This window comes from Moschus berezovskii, chromosome X (genome assembly GCF_049115385.1).
Source record: "Moschus berezovskii isolate FMDL1 chromosome X, NW_MosBer_1.0, whole genome shotgun sequence".
In the NCBI taxonomy this organism is placed as follows: domain Eukaryota; kingdom Metazoa; phylum Chordata; class Mammalia; order Artiodactyla; family Moschidae; genus Moschus; species Moschus berezovskii.
Window position 1 is genome coordinate 73401406 of NC_142488.1, and position 15812 is coordinate 73417217.

The following is a 15812-nucleotide window of genomic DNA, read 5'->3' on the forward strand; positions in this document are numbered from 1 at the left end:
AAATTTTTAGAACAATCACACAAAAAGGGAAAGATATTAACTTAATTTTGTGTGTATCATCTGATTCCCAACCTGACATTGCTCGGCACCAAGAAGGAACTCCCCAGCTAGAAAGAGTTCCACTTGCATGGAAAGGAAGAGTGAATTGAGGCCACTACTTCCTCAGTTTTTCAAGAATACTCAATGGGGAAAAAGTAGTCTGTTCAATAAATGATTTGGATAAACTGGATGTTCAAATATAAAGAATCAATTTGGGCCTCTATTTTATACTATTCACAAAACTTAAATTGAAATGGATTAAAGACTAAAATTTAAGACTTTCTTAGAAGAAAACATAGGGAAAATACTCTTTGACATTGGTCTAGGCAACAAGTTTTTGATATTACACCAAAAGCACAGGCAACAAAAGCAAAAATAGACAAGTAGAACGACATCAAACTAGAAAGCTTTTGCACAACAAATCAACAAAATGAGAAGGTACTGTCCAGAAAGGGAGAAATATTTACAAACCATTATCAGGTAAGAGGTTAATATCTAAGATATTTGAGGAACTCGGACAAGTCAATTTCAGGAAAACAAAGAACCTAACTAAAAAGTAGTCAGAAGACCTGACAGTTATTTTTCTAAAGAAGACATGCAAATGGCCAATAGGTACATGAAAAGATTATCAACGTCATTGATTATCAACTCAAAGTAATTTGAAACCTCAGTGAGATATCACTTCACACATGTTAGAATGGCCATTATCAAATAGAAAAGAAATAACAAGTGTTGGCAAGGGTGTGAAGAAAAGGGAACCCTTTGTATACTGTTGATGGGAATGTAAATTGGTACAACCCCTGTGAAAACAATATGGTAACTCTTCAAAAACCTAAACATAAAACTACCATATGATCCAGCAATCCCACTTCTGGGTATATATCCAAAGAAAATAAATTCACTATCGCAAAGGTATATCTGCACCCCCATGTTTATTTCAGCATTATTCATACTACTCAAGACATGTAAACAACCTAAAGGTCCATTGGTAGATGAATGGATAGTGAAACATCAGACACACGTACAGAGTAATATTATTCACCCATATAAAAGGAGGAAATCTTGATATTTGGAAGAACTTGGGTGGAACTTAAGGACATTATGCTAGGTGAAAATAAGTCAGACATAGAAAGATAAATACTGTGAATCTAAAAAAAAGAAAAAAAAAAGCTTACAGAGTAGAATGGTATTTACCAGGGTCTTTGAGGTGGAGGAAAGGAGTACATGTTGATCAGTTAGTAAACAACTGAATAAATTCTGGGGACTTAATAAACACCATGGTAGCTATATTTAACAAAACTGTTTTACCCTTGAGAGTTTCTAAAAGAACTTACAACCATTGAAGCATATTGTTAAAATCTATATGGGCTTATATGACAAACCCACAGAAATTGTTATTCTCAATGGTGAAAATGTAAAAGCATTCCCTCTAAGATATGGAACAATTCAAGGGTGCCCACTCTCACTGCTATTATTCAAAATAGTCTTGGAAGTCCTAGGTATGACAATTAGAGAAGAAAAATAAAAGGAATCAATGTCAGAAAAGAATTAAAGCTCTCACGTTTTGCAGATGACATGATACTATACATAGAAAACCCAAAGAAACTATCAGAAAATTACTAGAGCTAGTCTGTGAATTCAGCAACATCATGGAATACAAGGTCAATACACAAAATCACTTGCATTGCTATATACTAGCAATGAAAAATTAGAAATAGAAATTAGGAATCAATCTCATTCACCATTGTAACAAAGGAATAAAATATCTAGGAATAAACTTACCTAAGGAGACAAAATAACTGTATGCAGAAGAGTATAAGACGCTGATGAAAGAAATCAAAGTTGACATAAATAGATGGAGAGATATTCCATGTTCCTGGGTAGGAAGAATTAATATTGTGAAAATGACTATACTACCAAATGCAATCTACAGATTCAATGTGATCCCTATCAAATTACTAGTGGCATTCTTCACAGAACTAGAACAAAACATTTCACAATTCATACGGAAACAAAAGACCCTGAATAGCCAAAGCAGTCTTGAGAAAGAAGAATGGAGCTGGAGGAATCAATCTTCTTGACTTCAGATTATACCACAAAGCTACAGTCACCAAAACAGTATGGTACTGGCACAAAAAGAGAAAAATAGACCAGTGGGACAAGATAGAGAGCCCATAGATAAGCCCACACACCTATGGATACCTTATGTTTTACAAAGGAGACAAGAATATACAATGGGGAAAAGATAGCCTCTTTGATACGTGTTGCTGGGAAAACTGGACAGCTACATGCCAAAGAATGAAATTACAACACTTCCTGACACCATACACAAAGACAAACTCAAAATGGATTAAAGACCTAAATGTAAGACCAGAACCCATAAACCTCTTAGAGGAAAACATGGGCAGAACACTCGTTGACATAAAGCAAGATCGTCTATGACCCACCTCCTAGAGTAATAGAAATAAAAATAAATAAATAAACAAGTGGGACCTAATTAAACTTAAATGCTTTTGCACAGCAAAGGAAACTACAAACAAGGTACAAAGACAACCCTCAGAATGGGAGAAAATAATAGCAAAAGAAAAAATGTCAAAGAATTAATTTCCAAAATATACAAGTAGCTCATACAACTCTATACCAGAAAAAAAAAAAAAAATCCAATAAAAAAGTGGGTAAAAGACCTAAGCAGACTTTTCTCCAAAGAAGAGATAAAGATGGTTGACAAACACATGACAAGATGCTCAACATCACTCATTATTAGAGAAATGCAAATCAAAGCTACAGTGAGATACCACCTCACACCCGTCAGAATGACCATCATCAAAAAGTCCACAAACAATAAAGGTTGGAGAGGGTGTGGAGAAAAGGGAACCCACTTGCCTTGTTGGTGGGAATGTAAATTGATACAACAACTATGGAGGATGGTATGGAGATTCCTTAAAAAGCTAGGAATAAAACCGCAATATGACCCAGCAATCCCACTCTTAGGCATGTATATAAATAAAATATACTGATGCATATATATGGAATCTAGAATGATGGTACTAATGAATTAATTTTCAGGGCAGAAATGGAGAAACAGGCATAGAACATCGACCTATGGATATGGTGGGAGGGGAGGAGGGAGAGTGTGGAATGTATGGAGAGAGTAACATCAAAATTTACAATACCATATGTAAAATATTGGAATTTGCTGTATGACTCAGGGATCTCAAACAGGGGTTCTGTGACATCTAGAAGGGTGGGATGTTGGGGAGAAGTGACGGAGTTTCAGGAGTGAGGGGTCATGGGTGTACCTATGGCTGATTCTTGTTGATTTATGACAGAAAACCAGAAAATTCTGTAAAACAATTATCCTTCAATTAATAAAGTGGCAAAAATCTATATTGGCTAAGGTGACACCTGCTGTATCTTTACAACTGGACACAATAGGGTGAATGAACTAAAGGTGTGGCTTTCTCACCAAAGATAGGCCCAAAGTTATTGTAGTTGAGAAAGAAAGAGACAGAGTGATAGAGAAAGGCAATAAAGCAAAGAAATGTGGAAAATTCAAGATATATGATCAGTGAAATGAAAACTTATGTTCTTTCAAAAACCTATACATAAATGTTTATAGCAACATTATTCATAATATCCAAAATGTGGAAACAGCCCAAATGTCTATTGCTTGATATATTAATAAAACACTATATATCCATACAATGAAATACCATTCATCAATAAAGGTAAATTAGATACAGATACAAGCTACAGTGTGGATGATCTTTGGAAATATGCTAAGTGAAAGAAGATGAGTGCAAAGGTTCATATATGATATGATCCAATTTATATAAAATGTCCAAAATAGCCAAATCCATAGAGACAGAAAGTACATTTTTGCCTCCTGCTGGGAGTAGAGTGAACTGAGGTGGGATAAGGTGGGGGAAATTGAGAGTAGCTGTTAATGGATATGGGCTTCCCTGGTGGCTCAGTGGTAAAGAGTCCACCGGCAATGCAAAAATTGCAAGAGATACAGGTTTGATCCCTGGTTTGGGAAGATTCCCTGGAGGAGGGCATGTCAACCCACTCCAGTATTATTGCCTGGAGAATCTCATGGGCAGAGGGGACTGGAGGGCTACAGGCCATAGGGTCACAAAGAGTTGGACACGACTGAAGCAGCTTAGCATGTATGCACGCATGTTAATGGGTATGGGAGATGAGGAAAATGTTCTGTTATTACTGGCAATGGTTGCATAAATCTGAGAAGATACTAAAAACCATTGCATCTTATAATGTAAATGGGTGAATTGTATGATATATTAATAGTAATTTTATCTCAAAATAAGCTCAAATTTAAAAGAAGGTATAACTCAAAAAATGTTCACAGGACACACAAAAATATAATTATATGAGGTAATAAATGTGTTAGGTAACTTCAGGATGGTGATTATTTCATAATATACACATGCATCAAATAATCACATTGTACATTTTATAATTACACAATGTTAATGTTAATTATTTCTCAGTAAAGCTGTTGGGGGTAGAGAAGTATGAGTGCATGATAAGAATGTCTGTTCAACATAAATAGCCTCAGAGTTATATTTGAGAAATGTAAAATTTGTTATGTATACTGTATATAGCAAATCCCTTCAATTAGACCTAGAAATGCTTTCTTTATGGTTAAACTATTAGGCTAATACCACTATTGAATAGATGATATTAGCAAGTGAAAGCTCTGCACTTAAAATAACTGCAGGAAGAGGTAGAGACCTAGGTAAAAGAGTGAGTTTTCCAATCATAAAGGAGAATCAGAATGTCTCTGCGTTTAGCATTTATAAAGCTATTGTCCTTCCATTGTAAACAAACAAACAAACAAAAAACTAACATTGACTTATGAGAGGCTAAAGTTATTGCTAAGATATAATTTAATTAAGATACTTTGGGGAAAAGGAGGGGTTTGTTCTTTATTGAAAGTAAAGGAGAAAATGATCAAAGGTGGTTTTCAAAGATTAGATTTTGTGTAGATGATATGGGGAACTATAATTATTTTGGTAAAGTACTGTGAGAGAGTGATTATAACATGGAAATTTACTATAATTTAGCTAGAGTGAGTCTGAATAACTGAGAAAACTGTTAATGATCATACTCAGAGTGACTTAAATGGCGTATAGTCATAAATACACTATTGACAGAATTTATATTCTTTATTGACAGAATGTATGTATAGGGACTACTGTATAATGATCTTCAAAAAAGAATTTATATTTTAAAAACAGTGCTAAAGTTTTTAAAGTTCACTTCTGAAGTTCCATACCACAGTGTATTTTAAAATATCTCACTGTTTGCTTGTTTTACTGCTTTGGAAGCAGGTGTGAATAGTGAAGGGATGGACTTGAGAAACTCCAGGAGTTTGGCTGTTGATAGATTTTTTTTCAGTGTTGAAATAGTGGTGTCTGTTGCCAAAAATATGAGAAATGAATAATAGAACAACAGGTTACAAGCTTCCTATGGGGTAGTTAGTCTTTAACAGTTTTCAACATAAATAAGAAGGCTGGAGTTCACTTTCCTTTGCTTCATGATGTCTATATAATTAATGATTTGATATTTTCACAGAAATAACAAGCTGAAATGACAGTGTAGGCATTTCAGCAATTCATGTACACTTTTCTATAAGTGCAGCTAGTGTCAGTTAGCAAACTAAATTCTATTCACAAAACTGAATACATGAATATAAGTGTGTATGTATATATTCCTCATATATATACATATACATATACACTTATATATGTGATTGATATGTTCATATCTTTTAATATATACTATAGTATGTATGAAAATTAAGATAGAAAATTGAAACTCTGTGAAAAAATTACAGATTGTTGGGGTAGATGGGCCATTTCAAAATATCACAAATATAATAACATATAGCTATACTGACATTGTGCCAACTAGTAGGATGAAAATAGGTGAAAACTGTCACCCATACAGATGTTTAATGTCATGCATATGCTTAGGTAATTGTTTTTCATTTTCAGTTAGAAATTTTGAGCATTTATATAAGTCTTAATTCCTCCATGCCCCAGAAGTTATTTTACCTTAGGCAGTTAATCAATAATGGCTTCTGAAACCAATAGGTCCATTCTAATACAGTAGTTTGACTTGCCATAGTAAAGAAATAACCAAAGAAATATTCACCTTGAATCATGTGGAGATGATGAATTTACATTTTACAATGGAGCATGCTTTTCTGATTTTGAATGGTACTGAAAAGGGGTGAAATTAATTCTGGCAAGTAAAGATGAAACAATACACAAGCTTCTAATAAATATATGACTTTAATTCAACAAATTTGCTGAGGGCCAACTATAAGCCAGACTGCTCAGTATTACAATAAACTCGACAGCATGGTACCTGCACTTGTATAACTAATATTCTAAATAATGAAGATAGGCAATTGATACAAAAATAAATTAATAATTTCATGATTAAAAAAAAAAAACAGGAAAGTCATAATACATTCATATATATTTCATCTTCCATCATAATTCCTAGAATGCTGATCACAAAGCATGATTCATCATTAAATAGGTATTCAAACTCTTACTTATTCAAGGATATTGTATACTGATTTAATTTAAAACTCCAATTTTGAAAATTTTTTTCACATAACCTTTGGCAATAAAGTAGCCTCTGCCCACAGTCTCAAATACTACTGAAGATCATATTGTTGTTTTCAATTGTTCAGTCATATCTGACTCTTTGTGACCCCATGGGCTGCACTGAATCTGATGTCCATTTAGTCAGTGATGCCATCCAACCATCACATCGTTTATTGTCTTCTTCTCCTCATGCCCTCAATCTTTCCTAGCATCAGGGTCTTTTCAAATGAGTCAGTTCTTTGAATAATGTGGCCAAAGTATTGAAGCTTCAGCTTTAGCATCAGTCCTTCCAATGAACACCCAGGACTGATCTCCTTTAGAATGGACTGGTTGGATGTCCTTGCAGTCCAAGGGACTCTCGAGAGTCTTCTCCAACACCACAGTTCAAAAACATCAATTATTCTGTGCTCCGCTTTCTTTATAGTCTAACTCTCACATACATACATGACTACTGGAAAAAACATAGCCTTAAATAAATGGACATTTGTTGACAAAGTAATATCTCTGCTTTTTAATATGCTGTCTGCTGCTGCTGCTAAGTCGCGACAGTCATGTCTGCCTCTGTGCCACCCCAAAAAAAGGCAGCCCACCAGGCTCTCCCATCCCTGGGATTCTCCAAGCAAGAACACTGGAGTGGGTTGCCATTTCCTTCTCCAATGCATGAAAGTGAAGTCGCTCAGTTGTGTCTGACTCTTAGTGACTCCATGGACTGCAGTCCACCAGGCTCCTCTGTCCATGGGATTTAGGTTGGTCTTACCTTTCCTTCCAAGGAGTAAGCATCTCTTAATTTCATGGCTGCAGTCACCATCTGCAGTGATTTTGGAGCCCAAAAAATAAAGCTGGTCACTGTTCCCACTGTTTCCCCATCTATTTGCCATGAAGTGATGGGACCAGATGCCATGATCTTAGTTTTCTGAATGTTGAGCTTCAAGCCAACTTTTTCACTCTCCTCTTTCAGTTTCATCAAGAGGCTCTTTAGTTCTTCACTTTCTGCCATACGGGTGGTATCATCTGCATATCTGAGGTTATTGATATTTCTCCTGGCAATCTTGATTCCAGCTTGTGCTTCATTCAGCCCAGCATTTCTCATGATGTACTCTGCATATAAGTTAAACAAGCAGGGTGACAATATACAGTGTTGATGTACTCCTTTTCCTATTTGGAACCAGTCTGTTGTTCCTTGTCCAGTTCTAACTGTTCTTTCCTGACCTGCACACAGGTTTCCCAAGAGGCAGGTCAGGTGGTCTGGTATTCCCATCTCTTTCAGAATTTTCCACAGTTTATTGTGATCCACACAGTCAAAGGCTTTGGCATAGTCAATAAAGCAGAAATAGATGTTTTTCTAGAATTCTCTTGCTTTTTTGATGATCCAGCAGATGTTGGCATTTTGATCTCTGGTTCCTCTGCCTTTCCTAAAACCAACTTGAACATCTGGAAGTTCACGGTTCACATATTTCTGAAGCTTGGCTTGGAGAATTTTGAGCATGACTTTACTAGTGTGTGAGATGAGTGCAATTGTGCTGTAGTTTGAGCATTCTTTGATATTGCCTTTCTTTGGGTATGGAATGAAAACTGACCTTTGCCAGTCCTGTGGCTTACTGGAAAAAAAAAGTTTGCTCTCTGTGAAATGAATTTAAAATATAAAAAGGAAAGAAAACAAATGTCTGATAGATTTTCACATTTTAAAAAGAAACAAGAGACAAATCAATACATTTAAGTGATTGATTTTAAACCAAACATAGATGTCTTTCCACTTCACCACACTGACAAATGGCATGCATAAAAAATTTCCCATCTTTTCTTGTCCCTCTGGGACCAAATATATTAATAATATAGTAGAAAGGGAGCACTGAGTATCAGGAGCCTTCTGTTTCCAGGATGAAGTCTACTAATAATTAGCTGTTTGATTTCTGGAGACTGTTCATGGGAGTTGGCAAATTAAAATATTCTTAAGATGGGGAACATGTGTACACACATTGCAGATTCATGTTGATGTATGCAAAACCAATACAATATTGTAAAGTAATTAGCCTCCAATTAAAATAAATACATTTATATTAAAAATAATAATAAAGTCTGAATTATAAACCCCCCCACACACAAAGAGAAATACAAATTCAGGATATAAATCCCATTAATTCTTAAAGCATTATATTTTTATTTTTTAATTTATTTATCTTAATTAGAGGCTAATTACTTTGCAATACGGTAGTGGTTTTGCCATACGTTGACGTGAATTATACATGGGTGTACATGTGTTCCCCATCCTGAAACCATTAATTCTTTAAAGTTACAGGAAGATGTGTTTCAGCTGACCAAAGATAAATAATCCAAGAACAGACATGTTGTGGTATAAAAGAATGGAAAATGAGCTATGAAACTAGTACAGTTTTTCAAAATAATCTTCATTAATATTGTTATAGACTTAGAAAAACTTCCTGAAAATCTAAACCTTCGTAAAAGTATATACCTGAATAATATCAATATTTAAAATATTAATGATAATAGTTTATGTTCAAAATTCAAATTATATCAGTGAATGCAGAAGAAAGTTGGGAAGCAGAAGATGAAAGTAAAAGCATGCTTAGGTTTATATCTGAAATGTTGGCATTGATGCTTTCATTCTGACAACAATAAATAAGAAAAGTAGAAGGGATAATTTTCCATTACTCTTTTCTTCGTATTCTGAAACACTTTGTAAAAATTTAAAAATGCCAAATATACATATTATTTTGCCAATCAACACATGCAAAGCAAGCTTATTTGAAAAAGGTGAATACTGCCAAAACCAAGCTATTCATCAGAAATCTGTACGATGATCTATGTTTATGTTGTTTCATGATATTAAAGTGAAACACTAAGCTTGAACATATGAACATATTACATGATAGACTTTACATTAGTTCAGTTCAGGCGCTCAGTCATGTCTGACTCTTTGTGACCCCATGAATCACAGCACGCCAGGCCTCCCTGTCCATCACCAACTCCTGGAGTTCACTCAAACTCATGTCCATCAAGGCGGTGATGCCATCCAGCCATCTCATTCTCTGTCGTCCCTTTCTCCTCCCGCCCCCAATCCCTCCCAGCATCAGAATCTTTTCCAGTGAGTAAACTCATTGCATGAGGTGGCCAAAGTATTGAAGTTTCAGCTTCAACATCAGTCCTTCCAATGAACACCCAGGACTGATCTCCTTTAGAATGGACTGGTTGGATCTCCTTGCAGTCCAAGGGACTCTCAAGAGTCTTCTCCAACACCACAGTTCAAAAGCACCAATTCTTCGGCGATCAGGTTTCTTCACAGTCCAGCTCTCACATCCATACATGACCACTGGAAAAACCACAGCCATTACTAGACGGACCTTGGTTGGCAAAGTAATGTATCTGCTTTTTAATATGCTATCAAGGTTGGTCATAACTTTCCGTCCAAGGAGTAAGCATCTTTTAATTACTTGGCTGCAGTCAGCATCTGCAGTGATTTTGGAGCCCCCAAAAATAAAGTCTGACACTGTTCCCACTGTTTCCCCATCTATTTCCCATGAAGTGATGGGACCACGTGTCATGATCTTAGTTTTCTGAATGTTGAGGTTTAAGCCAACCTTTTCACTCTCCTCTTTCACTTTCATCAAGAGGCTTATGAGTTCCCCTTCACTTTCTGCCATAAGGGTGGTGTCATCTGCATATCTGAGGTTATTGATATTTCTCCTGGCAATCTTGATTCCAGCTTGTGCTTCTTCCAGCCCAGCATTCCTCGTGATGTATTCTGCATATAAGTTAAATAAGCACGGGGACAATATACAGCCTTGACGTACTCCTTATCCTATTTGGAATCAGTCTTTTGTTCCATGTACAGTTCTGACTGTTGTTTCCTGACCTGCATACAGGTTTCTTAAGAGGCAGGTCATGTGGTCTGGTATTCCCATGGCTTTCAGAATTTTCCACAGTTTATTGTGATCCACATAGTCTAAGGCTTGGACCTAGTCAATAAAACAGAAATAGATGTTTTCGTGGAACTCTCTTGCTTTTTCCATGATCCAGCGGATGCTGGCAATTTGATCTTTGGTTCCTCTGCCTTTTTTAAAACCACCTTGAATATATGGAAGTTCACAGTCACGTATTGCTGAAGCCTGGCTTGAAGAATTTTGAACATGTCTTTACTAGCGTGGGAATTGAATACAATTGTGTGGTAGTTTGAGCATTCTCTGTCATTACCTGTTTGGATTGGAATGAAAATTGATGTTTTTCAGTCCTGTGGCCACTGCTGAGTATTCCAAATTTGCTGGCCTATTGAATGCAGCACTTTCACAGCATCATCTTTCAGGATTTGAAACAGCTTAACTCCAATTCCATCACCTCCACTAGCTTTGTTCATAGTGATGCTTTCTGAGGCCCACTTGACTTCACATTCCAAGATGTCTGGCTCTAGGTGAGTGGTCACACCATTGTGATTATCTTGGTCGTGAAGATGTTTTTTGTACAGTTCTTCTGTGTATTCTTGCCACCTCTTCTTATTATCTTCTGCTTCTGTTAGATCCATAGCATTTCTGTCCTTTATTGAGCCCATCTTTTCATGAAATGTTCCCTTATATCTCTAATTTTCTCAAAGGGATTTCTTGTCTTTCCTACTCTGTTGTTTTCCTCTATTTCTTTGCATTGATCGCTGAAGAGGGCTTTCTTAACTTTCCTTGCTATTCTTTGGAACTCTGCATTCAGATGCTTATATCTTTCCTTTTCTCATTTGCTTTTTGATTCTCTTCTTTTCACAGCTATTTGTAAAGCCTCCTCAGACAGCCATTTTGCTTTCTTGCATTTCTTTTCCATGGGGACGGTCTTGAACCCTGTTTCCTGTACAGTGTCATGAACCTCTGTCCATAGTTCATCAGGCACTCTGTCTATCAGATCCAGTCCCTTAAATCTGTTTTTCACTTCCACTGTATAATCATAAGTGATTTGATTTAGGTCATATCTGAATGGTCTAGTGGTTTTCCCCACTTTCTTCAATTTAAGTCTGAATTTGGCAATAAGGATTTCATGATCTGAGCCACAGTCAGCTCCCAGTCTTGTTTTTGCTAAATGTATAGAGCTTCTCCATCTTTGGCTGCAAAGAATATAGTCAATCTGATTTCGGTTTTGACCATCTGGTGTTGTCCATGTGTAGTCTTCTCTTGTGTTGTTGGAAGAGGATGTTTGCTATGACCAGTGTGTTCTCTTGGCAAAACTCTATTAGCCTTTTCCCTGCTTCACTCTGTATATCAATGCCAAATTTGCCTGTTACTCCAGGTGTTTATTGAGTTCCTACTTTTGCATTCCAGTCCCCTATAATGAAAAGGACAATTTTGTTGGGTGTTAGTTCTAAAAGGTCTTTTAGGTCTTCATAGAACCGTTCAACTTCGGCTTCTTTAGTGTTACTGGTTGAGGCATAGGCTTGGATTACTGTAATATTGAATGGTTTGCCTTCGAAACGAACAGAGATCATTCTGTCATTTTTGAGACTGCATCCAAGTACTGCATTTCAGACTCTTGTTGACCATGATGGCTACTCCATTTCTTCTAAGGGATTCCTTCTCACACTAGGAGATATAATAGTCGTTTGAATTAAATTCACCCATTCCAGTCCATTTTAGTTCACTGATTCCTAGAATGTCTGCATTCACTCTTGCCATCTCCTGTTTGACCACTTCCAATTAGCCTTGATTCATGGACCTAACATTCCAGGTTCCTATGCAATATTGCTCTCTACAGCATTGGACCTTGCTTCTATCACCAGTCACATCCACAGCTGGGTATTGGTTTTGCTTTGGCTCCATCCCTTCATTCTTTCTGGAGTTATTTCTCCACTGATCTGCAGTAGCATACTGGGCACCTACCGACCTGGGGAGTTCCTCATTCAGTATCCTGTCATTTTGCATTTTGATACTGTTCATGGGGTTCTCAAGGCAAGTATACTGAAGTGGTTTGCCATTCCCTTTTCCAGTGGACCATATTGTGTCAGACCTCTCCACCATCACCCGCCCGTCTTGGGTGGCCCCACACAGCATGGCTTAATTTCATTGAGTTCGATGAGGCTGTGTTCTGTGCGATCAGATTGACTAGTTTTCTTTGATTATTATTTCAATGTGTCTGCCCTCTGATGCCCTCTCACAATACCTACCGTCTTATTTGGGTTTCTCTTACCTTGGTTGTGAAATATCTCTTCAAGGCTGCTCCAGCAAAGCGCAGGTGCTGCTCCTTACCTTAGAGGAGGGGTATCTCACGGCCTCCCCTCCTGACCTTGAACGTGGAGTAGCTCCTCTCAGCCCTCCTGCGCCCATGCAGCTGCCACCACTTGAACAATGGGTACCTTCTCTTGGCCTCCGCCCTTGACCTCGGACGTGGGGTAGCTCCTCTCAGCCATCTCCCCTGACCTCTGGCAAGGGGTAGCTCCTCTCGGCCGCCGCCCCTGACCTCGGACGTGGGGTAGCTCCTCTCAGCCGCTGCCCCTGACCTCTGGCAAGGGGTAGCTCCTCTCGGCCGCCACCCCTGGCCTCGGACGTGGGTTAGCTCCTCTAGGCCACGCTTCTGTGCACAGTCAGTCACGCAGCTGGCATAGCTTCTGTGCGTGGTCGGTTGCACAGCTGGCATTATTGAGGAGCTATACACTTGGTTTTATGGAAATCATATTAATATGATGTTTTCATGTGTTATCTTACTGAAATCAGAACAGAAATAGTTATATGTTTATCTCTTTCATAATCAAACAAAATTTTCCTATACCTGAAAATTTCAAAGACCAAAAGGGCAGAGATCCTTTTTATTAAATATCCTGACTACTTAGTAAATCACTGGTTATTTCCTGACCATTTAATGAGGAAGCTAGAGTAACTTAAAAGAGGCTACATGGGGCCATTATTGCAACTCTGTTGTTATTTCAAATAGCCATTTGATGAAACTCTGGACAAAATCTTATAAAAGTGAGTATATGTATACACATTCAGCAGATAAAATAGGTAAATAAGACAAATGTCTAATTACTTAAAGTGCTGCATTTACTACTGAATAATCTTACAGCTCATGTGTGTTTAAATTACCAACTCTCACATATTTTACAGGGCTCCAAGATAAATTAAAAGTAAGGATTCCCTTTCCTGTCTCTTAGATCTATACCCAATCTTCTCCAGAATGCAAAGTAGTATAAGTTTTCCCCTTACTTGAATATACTTTAAAAAGAAAATGAAATAAGTTTACTAATAATGGAGTAGCAGAATTAACATATCCTAATTATGGGCAAGTAGTTTTTGTCACATTCTAAAATAACATACCTCATTATTTCCGTGGATGAATCTTATTCTTTTCATGCCCTTTAGATAACAGTTAACATGAATGATATATGATATAAGCATTACCAGAAACAATGTGTAAATAATGAAAAGTGTCTGATTTTGCACCTCTTACATTACTTTGACTAAATGGTGCTGCTGTTGGATCTATTCCATATTTATAGTGTGTTAGATAAGTGCTGCCTCATTTCTTCCCCCCAAACTCCCACTTTAATTTCAGAATGACGAAAAGATGTCTACCAGATTCATAAAACAAAGTGAGCATCTTGAGCATGCCGTTGACCGTGTTCTTGTCATGATATCGGAAAGAAGAAGGGCGCGTACTCTACATGGCACTTATGAACAACCACCTGATAACATTCTTACTGCTGCTGTTGAAGTGATTAATTTGGTCAAGATGATACTAAGCATTCTGGAAATGTAATTCCTAATATATAATCTGTAAATCTTTCAGATAGTTGCATTTTCCCCTCCTTCTAGCTCTTCAAAAATTTTAAGTAGGAATTGGATTATATTTCCATAGTATGTTTCAAAGACATTAAAATATTTTTATTTATGCTCTAATATTTCCATAGGGTAAATAACACATTTATATAATTCCCATTAAGTGAACAATATTTGATCATCTGACTGTAAATAGAAAAAAAATCACTTTACAGAAAAAGTATTTGTTTTATAAAGCATTAATTTTGGTCTTTCTTTATAGATCAAACTACTGCTTCGTTAGAAAGAGTACTTGTTTCTCTGAAGTTTTTCAGGGATGTGTAACAGTTACAAAAAAGTTTTAAATTATCACATCTGGACAAAATAATTTTTTCATATATATATGTGTGTGTGTGTGTGCATGTGCGTTTGCATATATATATGTATGTGAGTGTGCATACACTTCTCCTGTGGCTCAGTGGTAAAGAATTTGCCTGCAAGTGCAGGAGACGAAGGTTCGCTCCTGGTTTAGGAAGATCCCCTGGAGGAGGAAATGGCAACTCACTCCAGTATTCTTACCTGGGAAATCCCATGGACAGAGGAGCCTGGTGGGCTATAGTCCATGTGGCTGCAAAAGAATCAATCACGACTTAGCAATTAAACAACAGCAAATATTTAAGTATATATATTTAGTATATATATATATATATATATATATAAATTATAGTAAAAATTTTTATAAACCAGTCAGTTCTAGTTGTGAAACTCTGTATTACTAAGAGAGAGTTATAAAAATCAAAGGCTAATGATTTTTATTCTTGTTTTGATAATATTCTGTAGGTAGTATATTAATATTTCCATTTTCTAATTATTTTTAATCAAAGATTTTAGTCAACTCTATATTCTACAGACAAATGTAACATTATATATATATATATATATATATATATTATTCTAGGCCATTTGCTTCTTCTATTGGAAAGTGTTGTGTCCCAAAGATAGAGAAGTTAGATAGTAAGAGAGGGAAGTATGCTTTTATGATCCGAGAAGTAAAAGAGGGAGAAGTCATGATACTTTTTTCTTGCCTCTTTGTTATTTGCTCTTTTATTATCAGTTCTCTTCATTGCAATTCATAGTTGATTGACAACCCCATTTTGTTCATATAAAGAGGGGATGAAATGATTGACACACTTGTTCAAAAAGTTCCGAATTGAATATTAGAAAAAAAATAGGACATTCATCAGTTCCTCAGCTTCCTCTCTTCTGAGCTCCTTACAAACATCTATCTTGTAACAAGCTAAGACAAAGGAGATAATGGAATCCTTGGAATAAATTTAACTTAAGGAAAATAGGGAAAAGGATAATTGGCAATAGCAAAGATAACTATAGGACA